This window comes from Montipora capricornis, chromosome 1 (genome assembly GCF_036669925.1).
Source record: "Montipora capricornis isolate CH-2021 chromosome 1, ASM3666992v2, whole genome shotgun sequence".
In the NCBI taxonomy this organism is placed as follows: domain Eukaryota; kingdom Metazoa; phylum Cnidaria; class Anthozoa; order Scleractinia; family Acroporidae; genus Montipora; species Montipora capricornis.
The window spans coordinates 30,054,877-30,067,376 of record NC_090883.1 but is presented as its reverse complement, the minus strand read 5'-3'; the positions used below and the strand labels follow the sequence as shown (position 1 = coordinate 30,067,376).

The following is a 12,500-nucleotide window of genomic DNA, read 5'->3' as shown; positions in this document are numbered from 1 at the left end:
GCACCAGCATTTGCAGGTTGAGAGTGTGCAGCAGAGTTTTGGGAATTTACTGTTTCTTTAACAGGAAACCCAAACTGAAATAAAGACATGATAAATACTCAAGCGACTCTCAAGATTAGCGAGGCTACAACAACTGAAGTACAAAGGTCAATTACATTTGACAGATTGACAGGTTTGATGCTTGCGTCAGTCAGAACTTTATCTTTGCACGTGTTTTGGTCGTTCAGTCAGTGTTGTACGAGGTACTTGCCAAAATATTCCGGTATTTTCTACACTGTCAACACGAGCAGGATGAGTGATTCTATAAGAACCTCCTTCCGGTGTGGTTTGCGAGGATTTCACGTCTACTAAGATATCTGGAAACCAGTAATTTTTTTTCGCGGGTCTTTAATTTCGCGATTTTTTAACAATCGCGAAAAACGCGAAATTAAGTACCAATAAGGTACTCATATATCCAGCTTGGGGAACCTGTGGGTTCATGGCGTACTACATGAGGTTAAGTTACATGACGCGGTCACACCCAACACACCCACTGACCAAACTTAGCAGGCTTTGATGCTGAATCGTTCAGTCGTTTGTTCAGGGCGTCGTTGAGTTGATCCAGTACCGGAATCGTTGTTATTGAAGGTAAGAAGAAGTTTTTTCCTGCATTTAATGGAATAAGAAAAAAACATATATGGCATTCTGACTCGACAAGAGTTTTGGGTAGCTGGATAAATTTAATAGTTACAGAATATGAAGCAGAGCGTCGACCTTTTTTTGAGCACGTTGCCACTATTGTTTTCGATTCCTAAAGCCACATTGAAAGAAGTTCGAGAGAGTCGATAATTAGAAGACACTTATATTTTTGTCCCTTACTGTCAAAACAAGGGACAGTTAAAAGTTTTGGATAAGACTGCCCAATTACAAAATTAACAATCGGTTAAAACCGCTTCAATGTGAATTAATCTAAACCATTTACTTGCACCGTGCAACCTAGTGTTTTGTCACGAAATATCAAATTGAATACTTTTTCCTGCTCCTCAAGATCCAAACTATTATGACTCCAACCTCAGGCAGCCCAATCATAGTGTGTAAGATTTAAGTTATCAAGAATATTCGGTAAATGATGCTTCGACGTCGATGTAGCGATCGAAACTCAAGGAAAAACAGCGGAAATAATATTCCTACTTTCACTCCCCTGTCCATGTGTCCCTTTCGGGCAGAGTTATGTGCAATATCAGTGATTTTATTTCCGCAAGGTTCTCTCCCCTCTAAGAGAAGGGAAGGGTGGAGACAAAGCAGCCAATAAATCTTCAAGAAAGAAACACATCTGATTCAAATCACCAGCAAAAGGCCAGTAGATTAATTTAGTTGCTTTTTTAAACCCATTATCTGCAAATTCGACTGAAGCAACTGAAGAATTGCTCACTTCCAGCCTAAATTTGACAGTTCTCATTTTGCCATTTAGCTGGCCTAGTGACCGCGGCTGCTCAACAAAATTAGATCTTATGCGAGGTGGGATGGTCAATTCATCCATATACAAATCACTTTGCTGATGGAGTGCGGTGCGTTGGATTTGACCGGAAAATGCTGATGTTTGAACCAGTTATTTGAAACCAGTGCTTGAAATTAGGGGTTGCCCAGTTGCCTGAGACAACTCAAACTTCGTTTGAGCAACCAGATTTTAGGAAAAATAAAGGGCAGGTTGTTTACATGAAAGCGCAAAGGCTTGTTTGCAGCTATTTCAAATCCTATAACTAGGCAAGAATCATAGAAAATATACACGTACATGTACAAACGTCTGAATCATGGCAGCTGCAGTAGATGGATGGTTGATGTTGTTTTGTGCGTGTAGGCCATGTCATTTCTGTTTGTCTTGTCTGTGTTCTGATACTACAAAATGCCAACGCCGACACATTTAACGGTTTGCAGAACTCAGGAAAATGTGTTCCAAAGATGAATTCCTTCCAACTGTTCAGTGCGAAATTAAGCTACATGCATTCATGTAAGCAGACTCTCATATCCATACTGAGATCAGATATAGCACTAAAATTGATGCTTGTTGAAACATACTGGGCTGAGATTGATCCGTGCAATGGAAAAAACACATCTTAGTTGGTTGTATATATATACATGTAGCTAGCTACCCATCTGCCAGCATTGTGGGTTCAAAGTATGCCTTGAAGAGACCATCAACAGTAATAGGGATAAATATGAAATTACCTTTCATATTTATCCCTATTACTTTAGGGTTAGGTAACAAGAATATTGATTTTGTTGCAGTACACTTGTCATTCGCAAACTGAAGATTATTTACAGATGTGGATATGCTTTATTCAGATAGTTTTCTGCCTGTAAACCTAAAAGAATTACTATTCATACTGCAACCAGGGATGGCACTAGGATTTGTCAATCCGGGTCCTGGGACCCGCATGTTCGGCCAAATTGGGGTCCCAAGCATTTTTGGGGGGTCCCAAAATCTTGGTGACCCTCTGCGAGAAAAAGAGTATGTTTTAAATTATGAGAAAAAGAGAGTAACCAACTTGGAATTAATATTGACGCATATGCATAGGACCGGCCGACAAAGGCTTTTTCTAGAGCCGTTACATTCATTCCTGGACAAGAACTCTGTTAATGAAAGAGCACCCTTTCCAAGGCTTTACGCATCACTGGTTTCCTGCCTTAGGAGCAACGAACAGTGACGTCTTTTGCTATATATTTGCATTCAGTGACTTGCAGAGTACATTCCTCTGAAGAAGACCGCAGAAGGCGGTCGAAAATTTAGTTTTAACCTTTTTAGATGTTTTAAACCCCATTTCTTAGAACTTCAATTATGATCACAGATCGCTCCAACAGTTTTACAAACAACAGAATATACTGACAAATCAAAGCAAGTTGTGTGAGTTATTTAAGTCAGTGCCTTGCGTCCTGGGACGCATTAAAATTTCGATGATGCATTTTTTGGATTTTATTTGCGTAAAAATGCACGATTTCTGCGTTAACGCGATCCCTGCTGCAACACTTATTGACCACTGTATATACCAATACCATTGCTGATAATTATAACTTGTGGTATCAGGCTCATTGTTATCTCTGATCACTTACCCATATTCCGAATCATAGATGTGTCTATAAGTCAAGTCACTCAAGGATAAAAATCGAATTAAGGGATTATACACACTTTAGTCAAGAATTAATTTATATAATCAAGATATTAGTGCCATTGACTGGAATGCTATTACTTCCCGTATTTACCTGTACACATATAAGTCGACCCCCCTGTTTTTGATGGCAAAAAAAGCAATTTCATAATTTCTTTGTTAAATGTTCATGGGATACTAATCTTGTATTCTTCAATTTCTGGAACTGTGGATACACAAAAAAATCAGGGCCTCAAGTGCTTAATACAACATGTAGGTTTGTGCTTCAGCAGTTGTTGTAATATATGCGGGCATTTTGTCCTTGAGTTTCGAAAAAGTTCTCAGAAAATTGAACATGTACAGTACTGGCTGCAGGAATAGCAGCATTACACGCGCGTAACGCGCGCAGATTTTGCGCGTAAATCCGCCATCTTGCACGCATTTTAAGCGCGTGTATATGCTGCTATTCCTGTGGCCAGTACTGTAAACCTCAAAATAACCTGTTTCGCTGTTCAGGGATAAAAGTCTTTAGAGGATAAGCACAACATCACAGAAGCAAGAGTCAATCTTTGAAAATGACTTCAAAAACGATCCGAAAGGTGCAAGGTTTAATTGGTCCTTGATTTATAATATCTCACATGACTAAGAAAACAAAAGACATAAACCAAACACTACAAAGTTTGTAAAAGCATTTAAATCAGCCAGGTTTGCTGTATAAAGAATAAAAAACAATTATTACCAACCCGCGTTTTCAGGCAAGGCGAGTGACGATGCTTGTGCTCGCAAACATGAGGTATTGCGCCAGGTTACTAAGCAGTTGAACGATTGTGTTTTATTTGAAGAAACAGAAATGCCTTTTTGAGCTTTCTGCCTTTGGTAAACGAAAATTTCCAGTATCTGTTTCATACATGTATTTGTTCTGGTGAGTACATGTATCTTTGACATTTAGAGTTGGACAAATCCTTTTTCATTTCAACTGGAATTGCTTACGTTCGTTTTGTCATTCATTTTGAAGTGTTTTGTCCATTGTGTCCCTCATGCCCAAGACAACATTATTATGTTAATTTTTAATAATTTATTTATGAATAAATTATTTTATTTTTTTGAGGTCATAAAAGGCCGACTTACTGTATGCACCTATCAATGTTAAGCCCGAGGGGGGTGGGACCCCTGGCATATGTGGGGCATTTGACCTTGATAGCCTTTCCCACCCTTGGGAAATGTGTGGGGACGTTTGCTTTTTTTGCGTGGTGGAATGGGAACAAGTCGAAAAACCTTAAATAACAATGACTAGAACTAGGTTTTCTGAGCCCGCAACACTGCCACCCCCAGCAAACCATTGTTTTAACGAAAACCGCTGGTCTGCAACCTGGTTCTGGTCATTGCTGTCTAAGGTCTTCCGACCAAGTCACATCGTCCCATGTGCTCGTCTGTGCACCGGCCATCTTGGAATTGAAGTAGTGCGGCTAAAGCCCTGAAAGACGGCTGTTTTAAATAGAGGCAAGCCCTTGTTTTTACATTTATACCAAAACACTACTTCCAGTGATGTACATGTATCCAGGTTTTCAAATTTTGGGGTCCTCTGGACCCCTTTTCGAAAAATTTGTTGGTCCATTGCAAAATTTTGGGGGTCCAGCTGATTAATATTCAAGAATTAATATTCGATCTATTGCCTCTAATTGCTGCTGCAGTACACTTTCAGATTTCGAAATTGCACAAAAATAAAGTCTTATCCCTCCCCTCGAATAATGTGCTTAATTAAAATACATGTAAAATGATCAATTTCTTTGAAACTGTTATGCCCGTTGATTCATTGATTAAAATGTATGGGCTGTCAAAGCTCCATCGACCACATCTGAAAACGCCTCGAGGAATCTGTACGCTGTAGGAACTGTTAGCTCTAGTTGATAAATGATCTAGATCTCCACAGCAATTAAAAAAAAAGAGATCTAAATCTCAGTTTTCCGTAAAAAAAAAAAGAGCATTTACATGTATTTTAACAACACTTGAGGTGTAATTTAGGAACAAAAGAGTAGACAAATATAGTCGATCGATACACAGTTCATCTTCGGCCTGTGCGGCCGTTACTTCGCCATGGCCAATGTTAATAATCAAGCGACTGAATGTGGGGATTATGTGGATTGTTGATAACATCAACTTGCTTTTCCTCAGAAAATCAAGGTGAAGATATTTGATCTGATTTGACCAAATTTTGGGGCACCACGGTGGGAACTTTGGCAAAAAATTCTTCTGAAAAGTCAAATGCCCCACATATGCCCAGGGGTCCCCTGCCCCCCCTCGGGCTTAACATTGATAGATGCATTTTACACGGGTAAATACGGTACTACATGTAGTGCGAACACCAATATTAATGATTTGATCAATACTGTCATTGATAAACATGTACCAATAAGAACAGCATCGAGAAGTGAGCAAAAGCAGCTGAGAAAGCCTTGGATGACAAATACAATTCTAAAATCAATTAATAAAACAAAGTATGTACAGGGAAACTTTCTCTCGAATGACCCAGTAAAGGTAACAGAGTATAAAATCTTTTCAAATGAACTTGATCAGGTAAAGGCAGCTACTAAAAAACTAATTGTGTTAAATGCTTTGCAAGCTTGCAAATATTTTTTTGCTATGTCAGGCCAGGGACAAGGTTTGACCTGACATGCAGCTACCCTGGTCGAAGAATTTTTTTTTTTTACACTTATTAAGTGGGATGCCTGTGATGTCTAGATTGTTTCCACAGTACTAAAGGTCTTCCAAATCTTTATGTAAACCAGGGTTGAAGATGAGCTAGAAATAAATCTTTTTTTCAGTTTCGTAACGTCTGTTGTTTTGAAAATACAGCACTTTCAATTTTGGAATCACCTTGCATGACACCATGATACAGAGATGGTTGAAAAACATGTCTCTTCCTATGATTCTCAGAAGTTAGAATGTTTCAAGTGCATTTCGAGATGTGTTCATACACATGTATTTTATCTCATTAGCGAAAGTACTGTAACTGCTTGTTTGGCAAAGGGAACTCCATGTGTTTTCGTTTATTATGGGCCGCCATATTGGTGGACCATGGATGGTCCACCAACATTGTGGCATTGTGTGAAACACTTCAACAAATTAATAACTCAGAAACGATGTAGCACACAGACCTTAGAATTGGAAAGTTGGTTTATATATTATATTTGTCTTTGCAACATTTCTAGTTGTTGGCTTCTTTTATTGAACGGTTTCAAATTAATTTTTGTTATTAGGTGCATGACAATGAAAATGATCTCAAAATGGGCGCTCTGCCCAATGCTGTTTTGACAACATTGTTGCTATTAATTGCCATTCTACTCTTACCTTGTTTTTTTGTTTTTTTTTGTGATTCTAGTTTAACAAAATACATTTGTACCAATCCAGAAATGTTTCACCTTTTGTTTGTGCATACACAATAACGTTAACTTTTCTAATTTTGTTATTGAAGTCGCTGTGAGGAAATGTGATTCAAGTCCCTGAAAATTCACTGTAAAACTGGTCATAAAATCTTATCAGTCTGATGAAAACACAAACAACATGCATTTGTGGAATAGTACCCTTGTTTATTCCACACTACATTGTTGTGTTATTTAATTTAAATCAAGGCAAATGAGTTTACGGGAAACACCTCGCGCAAACTTTGAAATCCAAACTGCGTGAAGATGGGTGGGAGTGTTTACATTTTCATGGCGTTACTAGTAAGACGACGTGAAATGCAAGCTGCAAATTAAAACAAATCAAAATGAAACTTAGCCTTTATGCATTACGGCCATGTATCCATTTTTAAAGGCCACCTCGCATTTTGGCTTTCTTGAGTGAAAATATTTTTTTTTATTTTGCATCACAACAGAAAACCACGGTCAGCCTGTCTGGGTGGACTGATCGTTTGCCAGTTAAACCTCAAATTTACCGGACAAAATAAATTTATGTCTAATGACTGGCACTTACATGTATTTGCAGGCTTGCTTTGACTTGTGCCAAAAAAACCTGAAGGCCACATGGAAGCTGATTGGTACATGTACATGTAAGTTAAAACAAAAGCCAACAAGTTGTATTATGTGTACCCCATGGAGAATACATGTAGCAATGAACAAGAATATACACTCAGTGATAAAATTGATATCTGTAAGCAATTTAACCAGTATTTTATAAACATTGGCCCACAGCCGGCAAGTACTAACCACAAAATAAAACCAAATGCAGTATATTACATGTAAGAAGACCCCTTTATAAAGTTTGTTATGTCTCCAGTCACAGAAGCTCAAGTGAGCAGACTATTAATTTTCTAGCTTGGATGCATAGAAAGCATCATTAGATATTCCAAATAGTCTTATTAAAATATGCTGCTGAGCCACTATGAAAGCCCTTAGCATACATACAACCAGTATATGTAACCAGTCTATAGAAACTGGCATAGTACCTAATGCTTTCAAGATTTCCCAAGTTACCCCAATATGTAAGAGTGGTGAGGCTACTGACACAGGGAAGTTATAGGTTGGCTTTAGAAAGGGCTTCTCAACTGAACAGGCTATCCTAGAAAGTACTGACATTCTCAACATGGCTACTGATAAGAAGCAATTCGCATGTTGCAGTTTTCTACACCTCTCAAGGGTGTTTCATACTGTTAAACATGACATTTTCCTATCTGCCCTTTTTGCTTATGGAATCCGAGAAATTGGTTAACAGTGGTTTAAAAACTGTTTGCACCAATGCACCCAGTATGTTAAGAGTGAAGATATTAGATGAAGTATGGAAACAATAGTTTGTGGTATACTCCAAAGTTCTACTTTAGGGCCTCTGTTACATGTATTTCTACTTTATATTAATGATGTCCCAATTCTTCCAGGACCTCTAAATTTTCTTTTAGAATATTTGCTGACGACACTAATATGCTTTTCTCAAGTAGCTGTTTTTAAAAAAACTAACTGCAAGCTGCCGTCAATAACAATCTTGCACTAGTGTTTAGGTACTGCACGTCCAACAAGCTGTCTGTTGAATTTAAGAAAACAAACTACATGTATATGATAATCTCATCAACAAGGAAGACTGTTCATATTAATTTTAATTAATAACATTGAACGCAAGTCTTTTGTTAATTACGTGGAAGTTTGCATAGATGAACGCCTAAATTGGGGACCTCAGATTCAGCATGTAAATAACAAACTAGCAAATAAATATAATAGGAATACACTTTATGAGGTATGGACATACATACATGTATGTTGACCTAAATGCCCTTAAACAGTTGTATTATACTCTTGGCTACCCCTACTTAAATTATGGTATCATTAGCTGGGGCAGTGCATGCAAAACAAGACTCACAAACAAAAATCAGTGTGTATGGTGCATGTTCTTCGCTGACAAGACAGAAAATCTTGGAATTAAATAATATCTACAAGATGAGGATATCACCCTTTGCCCATAAAATTTAAAATGATGAAAAAGGTATTCCATCTGTTTTCTCAGATGTTGTTACACCAGCGTCTAAAATTCATTGCCATACATAATGGTCATTTCTTGTCAATAGCATTGGCTAGTCAAGGCCGGAGGCGACGGAAAAAAAGAAGGTTGTCATGATTGCAGCTTGTTAAGTTTGAATAAAATAAAAGAGTAAAATGGAAGTGAAAAGTACCCACAAAAGTATTAACATAATTTGCAGATAAATTAGAAAAGTATAGATAGCAAGATATATATATATACATGTATATAAATACAATGTCATGTACCGGTATATTGATATACATGTAACAATATTAGAAGAGGGAGCTTGGAGGTCGTTGTGAAGATATTGATGTAAATTTCTGAACAATAATGGTAGGCGAAACAATAAGTATAATGTTAGTTTTTGTTTAATGCGCATTTACAGGTATCCTAAATATGGTGGTAACCAGCTTGAAAGCCAATGGCTACTCTGGCTACCATACACGTACATGTATCTTTTTGGGTTATTTTTTAGCGTCTATGTAATACATGTCTATACATGTATATTTTCTACTATAAGGGCTAATACAGTAGTAATGTATATAGGATTAACTACCCTGTAAATGATGTAAATAGTGCACAATAAAAAAATGGAATTGAATTTAATTGAATTAAATTCAGTTTATGCAACTCCCTCAAAATAGTATTAGTTCCACCCCTATTCCTTGGGTTTCAATCATTTACATGTAGATCAATATGCACTGTATTTTCATAACTTGAAACTCACACACTATGATTGGGCTGCCTGTGGTATAACTCAGAAATTCAGTCAAAGATTAAGGATGTAGCCTAAAATTAGACTCAGCTAAGCATGCCAATAAAAATTATTTAAATTATGTTAAGAAATATATCAATCAAAGCCACTGTGTATGCCATAGAGCTACATTTATGTCCAACAGAAAGGCAAGGTTTATTTAATTAATTAGGGAAATGCTGGAGTTCATTAAAGGTTGGGAGGTGGGTAAATTATGCCTAGTTTTTGACATGATCTCTTGTCGTATTGTTTTTATCATCTCTGCACACTCTTCAGCCTGGAAAAAAAATGGAGGTGGTTAGTTATGGTGAATATTTACCGAACCGCAAAGCAGCAAGGTACATGTAAATGTCCACCGCTAGCCACTGACACTGAAGTGAATAGTTGTTTTTGTATATACTAAAACAGTGAGATAACACAGCACAAAAATATGATTTTAACTCATTCATTCCCGCAAAGATTACGACATTTTCGGGCGCAAATTCTGCATGAATTGCGCGGATGTGAATAGCAAAGGATATCTGAAGTTTGAGTAACCAGTCAGTGCACGCATTCAACGCTATCCACTGTCTTAGTATATACTAGTAACAATATTAAATATTATTGCCAGGATTGTAAATCCCTAATGAAATCCCTGAACATGTTGTCCCTTTCTTTGTGACGAGTGGTTCTTTGGTTCTCTTTAGTACAGTGTAGTATGGTCTCGTGTACAATGTAGTTCAGGGGCGCGTGGTGAAGTGGACTTGCATTCCAGCATGTGCATTGCGAAGTTCACTCAGCTTTCCACACATTTGAGGATGGTGAAATGAGTACTAGTATTGCTGGGAACAAGTTGTTTATGTAAAGAGATTGGGGTGGCACCGATCCCTGCCATAATAACGGTAGAAGCCATTAGCAAAGGTGCGTGCGAGTTGTATTCAAACCAAACGCTAAAATTCTCTATTTCCATAAATGCAATCTGCGGAATTGCACTAATACAGCCTTATAATCTTTGTAAATAAGAAAAAATGAACGGATTGTTACTGAAAAGCGAAGAAATTCAACTTCCGGATATTCATCATTTCACTTCCGGTCAAGATGGCTGCCGTTTAAATAAAATCGCCATAACTCGCGTCAGCACCAAAATCCGCGATGGCTCCATATCAGAGATTGATCACTGTAAAAAAGGCAACCTTTTAAACAAATATGACGCTTTTAACCCAAAAGCGCACAATTCCACACAAATTCTGCATATATCCGCCCCACTACTTGTCTTGTCTTGCCACTTATTCAAAGTCAGTTTGTGGATGTTCACTCATCACTGAATCAGCTGAGGTGACTTGACTGATGAAGGTTACCTGTACATCTTTTGCTAAATTAATCAGTTAGACAATTATTTCCTTTCAGGTATATTTTCATTGTGTAGGAGTGAGACAACGCAAGGTCAAAATGAAAAAGAAATCAGTTACACAAAAGCAAAACTCTGCTAAAAAGAACAGAAGTGAAAGGAAACATGGAAAAGCCCCTGCTGAAGAGAAGAATTTTAAATGCAAGCAGTGTGGCAAGTGTTTCCCTGGAGCAGGGAATCTGAGGAAACATCAAAGAATCCATTCTGAAGTGAAGAATTTTGAATGCAAACAGTGTGATATGTGCTTTAGAGATGGTGGGCACTTGCGAAGACATGAAAAAACACACACAGGAGAAAAGCCTTATGATTGTAAACACTGTGACAAGTCGTTTGGCAGACCTGAAAGTTTGACAGCACATGAACGATACCACACTGGGCAAAAGCCATTCAAATGCACACAATGTGACAAGAGTTTTACCATCTCAGGATATCTGAAAAAACATGCAATAATTCATACTGGTGAGAGGCCTTATGAATGCAAACAGTGTGGCAAGTGTTTCAACACATCAGGAAGTCGAAAGAGACATGAAAGAATCCATACTGGAGAGAAGCCCTATGAATGCAAACTCTGTAGCAAGTGTTTTTCAGATTCAGGGAAACTGAGGAAACACGAGAGAGAGAAACACGAGATAGGTCAACACGAGAGAGGTCAACACGAGAGAGCTCTTACTGGGCAGAAGCTACATAAATGCACACAGTGTGAAAAATGTTACCGTCATGCAGCAACCCTAAGGGACCACGAAAGAGTCCACACTGGAGAGAAGCCGTATGTATGCAAAGAGTGTGCAAAATGTTTCAGCACAGCCGGAGGTCTGAAAAGTCACGAAAAAGTCCACACTGGTGAGAAACCTTATGAATGCAAACAGTGTGGAAAGTGTTTTAGTGAAAAAGGGAAATTAAAGGTTCATCAGAGGATTCATACTGGTGAGAAGCCCTATGAATGCAAACAGTGTGGCAAGTGTTTTAGGCAATCAAGGCACTTAACGACACATCTTAGAGTCCATACTGGGGAAAAGCCTTATGAATGTAAATATTGTGGCAAGTGCTTTAGCCTAGCAGGTGTTTTAAGGACACATGAAAGAATCCATACCGGTGAGAAGCCTTATAAATGCAATCATTGTGGCAAGTGTTTTAGGCAAACAGGAACTCTAAGGGCACATGAAAAAGTTCATACCACAGAAAACGTTAGGATTGAAAGTAGTTTCACAAGTGTTTTAGTGGAACAGTTAAATTTAGCAGACTTTGAAGAGTCCATACTGTAGAGAAGTACTAGTATAGATGCATACAGTGGCACAATGCGGAAAGTGTTTGATGTGGCGGAAAGTTGGGGGAGTGATGAATGAAATCATATTGGTGACATTCTGTCTTAATCAAGTGCCGTGACAATTGCATTTTAGTAAAGAAAAAACGTAATCAAGTAAAATATGATAGTTCATTTTAGTGTATACTTCATGAATGTCAGCAGTGTGGCAAGTATTTATTCCAAACAGAGGCCACTTAAGAGAGTCCACAAACAAGACAATCCTTACCGCTACCAACACTGTCTCAAAAAAAAAGCGATTTATATATAAACCTTTGCTTCATATAATAATAGAAGCTCAGTAACAGCTACCGTGACCAATGTCGAGAACTGTTTTAAAATTTCAATTATATGGAACATAACAAGTGGTCAAATTAAAGAATGACATTGCCTCATCTTTCTAGAGAGAAGTAACAACAGTTACCATGACAG

The 12,500-nt window shown here is 37.9% G+C and overlaps 1 protein-coding gene and 1 pseudogene across 1 annotated transcript in view; both read left to right on the top strand.

The window, feature by feature from the left end:
* LOC138038315 (striated muscle preferentially expressed protein kinase-like) overlaps positions 1-12,500 on the top strand; it is a 390,347-nt gene that overhangs the window by 293,381 nt on the left and 84,466 nt on the right. The window lies entirely within an intron of this gene.
* Positions 544-12,500, top strand: part of LOC138014165 (zinc finger protein 709 pseudogene) — a 33,071-nt pseudogene continuing 21,114 nt past the window's right edge.